Source organism: Mustela lutreola, chromosome 5 (assembly GCF_030435805.1).
Source record: "Mustela lutreola isolate mMusLut2 chromosome 5, mMusLut2.pri, whole genome shotgun sequence".
Classification (NCBI taxonomy): Eukaryota; Metazoa; Chordata; class Mammalia; order Carnivora; family Mustelidae; genus Mustela; species Mustela lutreola.
Window position 1 is genome coordinate 6,435,407 of NC_081294.1, and position 12,298 is coordinate 6,447,704.

Sequence of the window (12,298 nt, forward strand, 5' to 3'; positions counted from 1 at the left end):
CCCAGTGGTGAAATTTACACTGCGTCTGGTCCCATTAGTGTGAGTTGGGATGGTTGAGAAAAATCCATGCTTAGCACTTTCACAGTACATTAATTTAAAAGAAAAAGGGGGGGGGGAGCTCTCTACTCTATAGAATAAGAAAATCAAAGTGTCATTTTTCTGAATTGTTACATTATGCTAATTATGAGCACTCCAAGCTATCTGGTAGAGTTTCCAAATGCTTTCTTCAGGCAGGATCTTAACCATTCCTGTGGCTTCAAAGCTGATCTGAGGTCTTTACTACTGACCCAAACCTTTCTCTTTAGCTTCAAAGAAAAATTTTCACCTCGTCGTCAGACTAACCACATACAACTGGACTCAGCATGTTCTAAACAGCTGTGTTTCCTCCTTACTGGACCAAATCTGCCCACGCACCTGAAATCCTGAATTCACTGGTTAGGATAAAAATTTTAATCTGACCTGTCCTACCTTTTAGCTTCATCTCCCATCTCTCCACCCACAACTGCAGTGACTTAAATTTCCCTCCCTTTCCAGATCATCCCATGCCTTGCTATGCCTATGTGTTTTGCAGAGTCTGTGCCTTCCCCCAGGAAGACCCTTCCAGACTTTCTCCACCAGACAACCATCTCTTTATCTTCCAAGAGCCAACTTTCATGCTTCTCTGAGAGGCAAAATGTTTCTGGCTCTCCTGTCCCAGGTCCATGTTCCCAAATCTCTGTGCTCATTAGAAGGATTCTTACTTCAATTAAAATAGTGCATTGAGTCAAACTGTAGGGGCAGTGTCTGTCTTTTCTTGTATGATGTGAGCTGTCCTTGAGGTCAAGTGCTGAGTCTTATTCTCGTCCATGATACTTTTATTTTCCCAGCACTTGGTAGGCTGTAGGTGAAGCCTGATTGAATGATTATATAAAGATTTCAACTGAGGATGTGCCTCAGAGGCCCATCATTAAGCTAAGGGTTGAACTTTTATCTTTTAATATTCCCGATTATTATGAAGAATAGCAGAAGAATAGTCGTACTAAAATTTCTATCACTTATTTTGACAACTTAAAGTTCCAACGTACAAAGATTGCCCCTAAATTTTTATGCATCCCTCTTACTGTCAACTCAACTAGAAGTTACTTGAGAGGTGAGAATCAGAAGTGAGGTGGGGACAGGGGCAGAAATTTGAAAAGGCAGACATGAGAAGAGATCTATAGGCGTAGCAGACTGGTTCTCAAATTTCAATGACTATAAAGGCTACTCAGCAGGATTGCTGAGGTAGAAATTCCAGGTCTAGCCCCTGAGAGGGGGCTCAAGAGGTTTGCCATGGGGCTTGAGGACTAAGAGCATTAAAAAGAATTCTAGGTGAATCTAACATGAGCAACTTAGGAGGATTGTTTGACCAACAATTAGGAGCTATTGATTCTAGTCCATACCATTGAAGAGCTAACGGTAATAGTCAGTTATAGACAAGCCTTGAGATATGGGGACTATCAGTTAACTTCCCTAAGCCCTATTGGCTACTACATGGTAAGTGTTTATTTAGCACAGTGTCTGGACCACAGGGAGCACCAACTGCTTGAGTCATTGTCATGATGCTGGTGAGGAGGAAGAGGAGGCCATGGCCAGAGGTCCTCCTTCTACTCCAGAAGCTCTTCATTCACCACATTAAAAAGTAGCTCCTAATATGTCATATGTAGATAGATATCATGGACCTTTGACGAGGCTACACAGTAGACTCACTTACGGGGTTATAAAACATTGTACAAGCCTGGATTTTGCCTTCATCTGCAGAGACCTGATTTAATTGGTCCAAGTATTGGTATTTTCTAAAACTTGTCAAGGTGAATGTCACGTGGACCCACAGTTGAGAATAACTGATGTCTACAGCACAGGAGAACATGAAGAGAATTATGAGTGATATACAATTAATAGTTAAATAGTTAATCCAATTTTCTTCATTATCTAATTTGGTCCCAAGTAGTAAGCCATATACTTTAGAAGATTCAAAGTCCTATACAGTATGTTTGGGATATTCTATAGGTTCTATAATTCTGGGGACAGACATGGAGGTGTATTAGACAGGACTCCTGCTCATGGCCCAGCCTCAAGGACTCTGGTCGGCTGACAGCCTCCAGCTATTAACTCCTTCAGGGACTGCCTCACCTTTCAAATGAGGTCAAAGGTTTCTCAGGGAAGTCCTTGGCCTGAGGAAGATGGCAGTGGCCAAGGGCATGTTCTTTTCAGGGATTCCCACATCCAATGGCTGGGCGAGGCAGTGGGTTAAGGTCCTCGCCATTTCTGCTCGATTTCTCTAACAGAAAAATTTGCTTGAAGATCCACTATGCCAGAGGAGACTTCTGACAAGTCTGTGCCATGGTCCAATGGTTCCCCTTGCCCAATCCTGCTTCCTACCTATTTCTTTCCATAGGTGTTACTCAAAACTTCTGGTGCCCCAGGTCCATGTTAATGTCTAAATTTGAGAGAACCCAAATTGCAGTCTGAGCAGAGCCAAAACAATGTGGTAGCAATGCCCATACACATAAAAATCCAGACAAAGCCAATAAGTAAGTGATGAGTTGTGTTTGAATTTAAACTGGTAGGTAACAAGCATCCTATATGTATCTCCAATTTATTCTCAGTTAAAATGTTGTGGAATAGTTTTTTTTTTATTAATATTTGACAGATACTGAAACTGAGACTTACTAAGATCTAGAAACTTACTAATGTCACATAGTACATAATAAGTGGAGGAAGGATAAGACCTCAAATTTTTCTGAAACTAAAACTTAGATTTTCTCCAGCACCTGAAACTTTTTCCAGTTCCTCCATCTCATAACAAGTTCGTTCTGTTCTGAACTCCTAGTGCACTAATTATCATCTAAAGACATATTTACCAACACCACTTGTTGAAGAGACTGTCTTTTTTTCATTGGATATTCTTCCCTGCTTTTTCAGAGATTTGTTGACCATAGAGTTGAGGGTCCATTCCTGGATTCTCCATTCTGTTTTTTTGATCTACATGTCTGTTTTTGTGACAGCATCACAAAATGTCTTGATGATTACAGCTTTGTAATAGAGCTTGAAGTCCCGGACTGTGATGCCACCAGCTTTGGTTTTCTTTTTCAACATTCTTTTGGCTATTCGGGGTCTTTTCTTTTTCCATACAAATTTTAGGATTATTTGTTCTTGTTCTGTGGAAAAAGTTGATGGTATTTTGATAGGAATTGCATTGAATGTGTAGCTTATTTTAAGTAGTGTAGACATTTTAACAACATTTGTTCTTCCAATCCATGACCATGTAATGTTTTTCCATTTCTTTTGGTCTTCCTCAATCTGAGTACAGATCCTTTGCCTCTTTGGTTAGGTTTATTCCTAGGTATCTTATGGTTTGGGGTATAACTTAATTTCTCTTTCTTCTGTCTCATTGTTGGTATATAGAAATTCAACTGATTTCTGTGCATTGATTTTATATCCTACCACTTTACTGTATTCCTGTATGAGTTTTAGCAATTTTGAGTGGACTCTTTTGGGTTTTCCACATAGAGTATCATGCCATCTGAGAGAGTGAGAGTTTGACTTATTCTTTGCCAATTCAGATGCCTTTTCTTTCTTTCTTTCTTTCTTTCTTTCTTTCTTTCTTTCTTTCTTTCGTCTGATTGCTGAGGCTAGGACTTCTAGCACTATGTTGAATGGCAGTGTTGATAGTGGACATCCCTGTCATTTTCCTGACCTTAGAGGAAAAGCTTTCAGTATTTCCCCATTGAGAATAATATTTGCTGTGGGTTTTTCATAGATGGATTTTATGATATTGAGGTATGTACTTTCTATCCTTACATTGTGAAGAGTTTTAATCAAGAAAGGATGTTATAATTTACCAAAAAATTTTTTTCTGCATCTATTGAGATGATCATATGGTTCTTGTCCTTTCTTTTATTTATGTAGTGTATAAAATTGATTAATTTGTGGATGAGGAATCCGCAGCCCAGGAATAAATTCCATTTGGTCATAGTAAATAATACTTTTAATATGTTGTTGTTTCCTATTGGCTGGTATGTTGGTGAGAATTTTTGCATCCACATTCATCATGAATATGGTCTGTAAATTCTCCTTTTTGGTAGGGTCTTTCTCTGGTTTGGGATCAAGATAGTGTTGGCCTCATAAAAAGAGTTTAGACGTTTTTCTTCTATTTTGATTTATTGAAACAGCTTCAGAAGAATAGGTATTAATTCTTCCTTAGATGTTTGGTAGAATTCTGCTGGGAAGCCATCTGGCCCTCGGCTCTTGTTTGTTGAAGGATTGTTGATTACTGCTTCAATTTCCTTCCTGGTTTTCTATTTCTTCCTGGTTCAGTTTTGGTAGTTTATACATCTCTAGGAATGTATTCATTTCTTCCAGATTGTCTAATTCATCAGTATATAGTTGCTCATAATATGTTCCTATAATTGCATTTCTTTGGTGTTGGTTGTGATCTCTCCTCTTTCACTTATGATTTTGCTTATTTGGGTTCTTTCTTTTTTCTATTTAATAAGGCTGAACAATGGTTTATTAGTATTAATTCTTCGAAAGAACAAACTCCTAGTTTCATTGATCTGTTTTACTGTTTTTTTTTTTTTAGCTTATATTTCATTGATAACTGCTCCAATCTTTATTATTTATTTTCTCCTGCTGGGGGTAGGCTATATTTGCTATTATCTCTCCAGCTCCATTAGGTGTAGGGTTAGGTTGTGTATTTGAGACATTTCTTGTTTCGTAAGAAAGAGTTGAAGTGTTATGTACTTCATGCAGAAGAATGAAACTGGACCATTTCTTTAAACAATACACAAAAATAGACTCCAAATGGATGAAGGACCTCAATGTGAGAAAGGAATCCATCAAAATCCTTGAGGAGAACACAGGCAGCAACCTCTTTGACCTCAGCCACAGCAACTTCTTCCTAGGAACATCACCAAAGGCAAGGGAAGCAAGGGCAAAAATGAAGTACTGGGATTTCATCAAGATCAAAAGCTTTTGCACAGCAAAGGAAACAGTAAAAAAAACCAAAAGACAACTTAAAGAATGGGAAAAGATATTTGCAAATGTCATATCAGATAAAAGACTAGTATCCAGAATCTAGAAAGAAATAATCAAACTCAACACCTGAAGAACAAATATCCCAATCAGGAGATGGGCAGAATACATGAACAGACATTTCTCCAAAAAGACATCCAAATAGCCAACAGACACATGAAAAAGTGCTCCACATCACTTGGCATCAGGGAAATACAAATCAAAACCACAATGAGATACCAGCTAACACCAGTCAGAATGGTTAAAATTAATAAGTCAAGAAACAACAGATGTTGGTGAGGATATAGAGAAAAGGAAACCCTCCTACACTGTTGGTGGGAATGCAAACTGGTGCAGCCAGTCTGAAAAACAGTATAGAGGCTCCTCAAAAAGTTGAAAATAGAACTACTCTACAACCCAACAACTGCACTACTAGGTATTTATCCCAAGGATACAAATTTATTGATCTGAAGGGGGTATCTGCACCCCAGTGTTCATAGCAGCAATGTACACAGTAGCCAGACTATGGAAAGAGCTCAGGTGTCCACTGACAGATGATCCGGAGAAAGAAGATGTGGTATAATGGAATGTTACACAGCTATCAACAAATTATATCTTCCATTTGCAACAATGTAGATGGAACTAGAGCATATTATGTTAAATGAAATAAGTCAATCAGAGAAAGACAATTATCATATGATCTCACTGATATGTGGGATTTAAGAAACACGGAAGAGGATCGTGGGGGAAGCGAGGAAAAAAATGAAACAAGATAAAACTAGAGAGGGAGACAAACCATAAGAGACTCTTAATATTAGAAAACAAACTGAGGGTTGTTGGTGGGGAGGGCCTGGGAGGGGGGATAACTGGGTGATGGACATTGGGGAGGGTATGTGTTACAATGAGCACTGGGTATTATATAAGACCTGTGCCCCTGAAACAAATAATACATTATATCTTAATTTTAAAAAAATGAAGACTTATATATTTTTTTTTAAAGATTTTATTTATTTACTTGACAGAGAGAAATCACAAGTAGACGGAGAGGCAGGCAGAGAGAGAGAGAGAGAAGCAGGCTCCCTGCTGAGCAGAGAGCTCAATACGGGACTCGATCCCAAGACCCTGAGATCATGACCTGAGCCGAAGGCAGCGGCTTAACCCACTGAGCCACCCAGGCGCCCTGAAGACTTATATTTAACACAAATTTGCACCATTCTGAAATGACTTCCTATGGCCAGATATAATCACCCCCAATACCATAACTTCAAATGTCTTAAAGGTAGGAACCACGTTCTAGGTTTCTAGTATATCCTGGACTTAGCATAGTCAATATGTGTCCTCTCTCCATGCTTGTTTATTAACCATGTAAGTAACACATATGTCATCCAGTTCCCATATTCAGGAAACTGGGTGACATCCAAGACATGTAAACACGTGGAGTATGCTGGGTGGCATCTGACAGCTTAGCATCTGTTAGCAGGACTCTCCCTGCAGAAGCCACACTGTGTAATGTTCATGTGACTGCAACTTCACACAGCACTGGTCAGGCTTGCTCACTGTCATCATTCTCCTGTCATTTCTCATCTGTCGCTCCACAAATGAAACCCCTGCATGTCAGATGTTCTCCCAACCTCCCCACTGCCAGCCTGGCAGCAGAAGTCTCTGCAATGCAGCCAAGGAGCTCTGGCATGGCCTCTGGTCAGGACTAGAGACGTTCTAGTTTCCTCACATACAATGGGCATGGCTGTGCTGTGACAACAGGGGGCCACAGGCTGCTCAGTATGCAGATAGACTGCCCAGGAGATACTGTCCTTCCACTAACTCTTAACTCAGAAATGTCAACCATTTGTCCTCAGACACAAATACTAATTAGTTGTCAGTTTATTCATTTAGGGAGTATTTGTTGAGATCTTACTTTAGGTCATGTTTTAATTTAGCTGCTTTTTCTACTAATATGTCCAACTTAAAGCTTCTCAAATATTTGGATTTGGGCACAGTGTCCACCAGTTTCCTCTGATTGCAGGAGTGAGTTATTGGGGGGAACTTCTTTTCACCTGGACATGTGAGCTGCAGTGACTGACGCAAGTCAGGAAGTTCAGTTACTGTGCTTTCTAGTCTAAGTATGAACAGAGTCTGGCTCTCCAAGGAGTTCTAGCTGGTTCCATGTCCTGCCCTCCTCCTGTCACCCCCACCCTGGCCCCGGCCTAGGAGGAAGAAGGGAAGGGTCACACAGCATAAAGGGCACAGTTAGGAAAGTGGAGTGCAGATAGTGATTCTGGGGCCTGGAAATGCATAACCAGTCTTCAGGGAGAGAATGGAGAAGGGAACGCCTACACTTTTAAACTGGACCATGAAGAATGAAGAGGCATCTGCCAGGCAGAGAAAGGAAATAAGGAAATGAGAGGGAGGGAGTCCTGACCAAAATATGGAAGGCTGGGGCCTTGTCTTGTGGACATGTAGGGTTCCATGTGACTTAGAAGGGAGGTGCATGGAGTTGGCACTAGGGAATCATCCTGTCTGTCCCTTCCTGGCTTTTCAGCATCACAGAAACATCCCATGTTATGTGTGTTTTCACGATATAACTAATTGGGTCAAGTGTAATGAAAATTATGAGGTTTGCCAAAAGACTCTGAACAATAATTTCGAGTACTGTAGGCCAGTTGTAGCTGATGTACCAGCAGCTCCACACCCAGAGTGTAGATCCTCAACCCTCAGGCCCAGAGGAGGCATTGAGTACACCAGGATGTTGATCTGTTCCACTCTTGCACAAGGTCTCTGTTCTTGAGACCATCATACGTGGCTTTATTTTTTCCCCTGGCTCATACAGATGCCAGTTTCTATGGTTGTCATAATTGGGAAGCCCAAATCAGAAAAAACCTCTGCCCCAGGAGATGTGGACAGAGATGGTCATAGCAGCATTGCTTTTAATCACAATCAAGTAATCAATAAAATAAAATAAAATAAATGCCAGTCAGTGCAATAGCATGAAATTCAGGAATGCAAAGGAATATTGTGTAGTGTGAAGGTGAAAATAAAGAGAAATCTTAATTACCTACACACACATGCTAGACTTCTCAGAACTAATGTGAATGAACAAAAGCTGGTCATAGAACAATGTCATGGCCTCCCACTTACGTCTAAATCAAACCACATGGAACTAAGAGTTGCCATAGCCAAAGATTTCTGTGGCAAAATGATAAAAAAAAAGCTTGGGAATACCAAACATCCTGGGAGACTTGTTCCTAGGAGCAGGGACCGGTGGGTTGGAAGAGGGTTCAAAGCAGACATGGAGGGTCTGGGTGAGGGCCTAGTGTTGAAGCTTAGTGGTGGGGTGAGGTGGTGTTTTCAGTTTATTGTTATCACTTTCAGCCAACAATTACATGTACTCAATATTTATTATGTGCACAATATTTAATACAGATAACTACCTTAAAAATGGAAAGATATAGGGGTGCCTGTGTTGGTTAAGCATCCAACTCTTGGTTTTGGCTCAGGTCATCATCTCACGGGTTGTGGGATCGAGCCCCACATTGGGCTCCAAACTCAGTGGGGAGTCTGCTTGAGTTTTTCCTCCTCTCCCTCTACTCCTCTCTGCACTTTCTCTCTCTCTCAAATAAATAACTCTTTTTAAAAATGGAAAGTCTTGATCCTTGCCAAATTACATTATAATGTAGCTGGGACCTGCATCACTGGGGCCATGTCCTACACACATGCAGGAACTCACATATACACACACAAGGCTACAAAATAAGAAGCTAGTTTTAGAAAGAAATATATTCCAGTAAGAGTGTGTGTGTTGAGGGACAGAGGTGCATGATGGAGCAGAAACACTGATTCACAACAGAGCTCTGTAGAGGTGCTCTGGCTTTCTTGCAGGACACCTTGTACTATATTTGACGTGGGACTCCTCCAAGCAGAGTTTGAATGTTGGTTGGATCAAGGGGCAGAGGAGAGAAGAGACTCTGCATGAGCTAGAGGAGGAGTTCAGTGCTTTCCTGGTATAAGGAACAAGAGGAGTGAGAGAAGAGTGGGTGGGAGAGAGAAGAAACCCACAGACAGCAGGAAGCTGTCACCCTGGACTGTCCACAACAGCTTCCGAACTCACATGATGCTTCCCAGAATTGACTTTTAAATATAGAAATGAATCAAGGGACTGAGTTTGTACTTGTTTGACCAGAAGAGAAACACATTCCATCTGAGCATGGATAGGAATCTATGAGTGTAAGATCAGAGAGTCCGCAATAGAAGTTATGGGGAAAACTGTGGACGTCCAAAGCATGACAGTGGGATCTGAAATAAGGAACCAAAGGTCTGAGGGCCAGGACAGCCCCACCTGGACCCACCGGGCAATGTCCCTGTGCAGGGAAAAGGCTCCCACTGGAACACTTCTGAGATGATGGGCCCCACAGCAACGGGAAGCTTCCTGAGCCCTGCAGCACTCTGGCTTCCATGCTGACTTCCCAGCGTGCCTCCCTAAACCTTCCATGGGTTTAGTTTGTGATCATTGTCGCATCCCGGCCAGTTCTTACTCGTGCAGAAGGCAAATTAGGAGTCTTAACAAAATTCACTCTTTTTCCATAACTAGGATCTGAACATCTGAGGGACAACCCAAACCTGACACCAATGATACATCATCCAACCACAAAGGCCATAGTGAGGGTCCCAACCTCACAGAAGGAGACAGAGAACTGGGAGTGTGGAGCAACAGGTCGGTGTCTGGAGACGGAGCAGGACCAACCACAGGGCACGCGAGCAGTCCCCTGATTCTTGGGAGGGGAATGCATCAGAGGAGACAGGACAGAACTCAGACACTGGAGAAAAGACAGGAACTTCGCTCAAGAGAGATGTCAAAGGCTCTGTCACTAAAACTAGGTGAGAGGACAGAGCCCAGCCAGGGTGTACTGAGCTAGCAAGGAGCCTGCACCCTCCTGCACACAGCGCTCTGTGCCCAAGGCCAGGATGGAACCAGAGGAAGCCACAGGTGCAGGTTAAGAACCTGCCTTTGAAAGTTAGAGATTCCTGAAGATAAGCTGCCCGGAGAATGACCACAGGTCTGCAATTCAATAAAGACCAAGACAGCTGGCTCTTAGCCAGGCCATTCAGAAATAATTAATGCTGCCCACAAGTATTTTTTTAAAATGCCAACATTGTGTAATCAATACAATTTCTAAAAATAAAAGAAAAAAAATAATGTTTTATTTGTTTATTTGGGGTGTACAGAGAGGAAGAGAGAGAGGGAGGAAAAGATTCTCTCCCAACCAGAGATCCCTATGTGGGACTTGATCCCAGGGCCCCAGGACCATGACCTGAGCTGAAGCCTTACCTTTAACTGACCAAGCCAACCAGGTGCCCTGAAGGAAAAAAAATATATAATTTAACTGAAACTGCAGCAGCTCATTGTGAAGATTGCCTTTAAAGACCCAACTACCAAAGACCATGACCTGAGCTGAAGCCATACCTTTCACTGACTGAGCCAACCAGGTGCCCTGAAAGAAAAAAATATATATAATTTAACTGAAACTGCAGCATCTCATTGTGAAGATTGCCTTTAAAGACCCAGCTTACCAAAGACAAGTGAAGGCTGCTGTGGTTGACACTATTTCTCACGCTGAGCCAGTGTTCTTTATCAATAGTCGAGGTCGTGTTTTAAAAATTAATTGTTTATATCAAGGAGTCTTAAAATGAAGTTTTAAATACCAGTAATTAAGATTAGAGAACACTTAGAATACTTAGGGTCAGAGTTTTTCTCCAAAATTCCGAAAGATATTTAGACATTCACATAAATAACTAGTAAAAGTTTACACATTGACAAAATTACATGAAAAATGTTGTCCATAAAAGCCTTTAAACTAATTTGTGACAATTTAAGCCAACTTCTACTAGACTCAAGCCAGTATTACTTTAAGTATGTCTTATTAATTGTAAGCAATGCCCAATATTTTATCCTCACAATGTAGTAATACACATATTTACTAGCTCAAGAAAGAAACCATCTTTCTTACCCAAATTTTCTTTACCTCTCTCTTCACTCAATTTTAATTCTTAAATGGTTGAATATTTCATTGGTTTTATTATATTCTTCTATGGCTCAGAATTTGGACTAAAATTAGGCAGTTAGAACTATAATCAATATCATTTTAATCTCAAAATTGTTCCCAATGTTAAACATATTTTAGGTTTTTCAAGTTAAGTGTACACTGAATGCACTTAAATATTTTTTTAATAGTTTGGACACGTTACAATAATGCCAGTGAGGATGAGAATAATGGATGGTAGACTGATTAACAGCTAGCTGCTTTCTCTCCATCTTGACCATCAGCCAATTATTCAGCACTAATAAGTGTTGGCCAACATAGGGAATTGTAAAATACTCCTTTCTTCATATGGACTTTTATTTGGTCTCCAAGGATCAGTTCCTTTATAATTATAATTTCAGGTATTCTTGTCTTTAGGTTGGTTAAGTAAAGCCTGCATTGATTGCTCATAAATGTCTGACTAGCAAAGTTCATGCTCTCGGCTTCTCTGAGGAGGTAGTTACTAAATCTAAGATAAATCTGAGAGAATCACATAAAAACAATGTGTCTCATTGCTCAGTCTCTCTCAGGAACATAATTTCTATCCACCCTAAGCATGATAATCTATTATTAATGTGTATGATCCTCAGCAATGTCCACTCGTAAGGAAAACTCCATTTAAAAATGACAATATATAAATTTATAAAATATATTTTGGTCAATAGTCATGTTTCCAAAAAAAATGAATGAAAATATTACAAACCAACACAAAAATGGTTACTGTGGGATAATTCTTCAGCTACATTTTGAACTAATCAAGAAGAAAGAAAGTGAAAGAGAGTGAAGAAAGAAAATTTTATTTAGTTAATTGATGAATTGGAATTGTTCTCTAACACTGACAAGGGGGGGTGGAAACAGAGAGGGGGAGGGAAGAAGAAGGGAAAGAAGGAGAAAAAGAGAAGAAAAGTGATGAGTCTTCAGGTGAAAAATACTGTTTTCCGCATCCCAGGAAAAGCTTATTTTTACAGTTGGCCACTGTTAATCACGGCACCGCTGTAAAGCTGTTTTCCAAGTCACAACTCAGTGCGGGCACTCTGGAGGAAAGGATGCTGCAGATGTGCTAAGTAACCCATGCTGATCTGGAGAAAGCCCATGTACTCTAATGGGTTCCAAGTGGGGAAAATCATATTAAGAATTACATGTCACTCTTTTATTCCAAGGTCTGTCGAATCTCTCTCTTTCATTATCAAGGG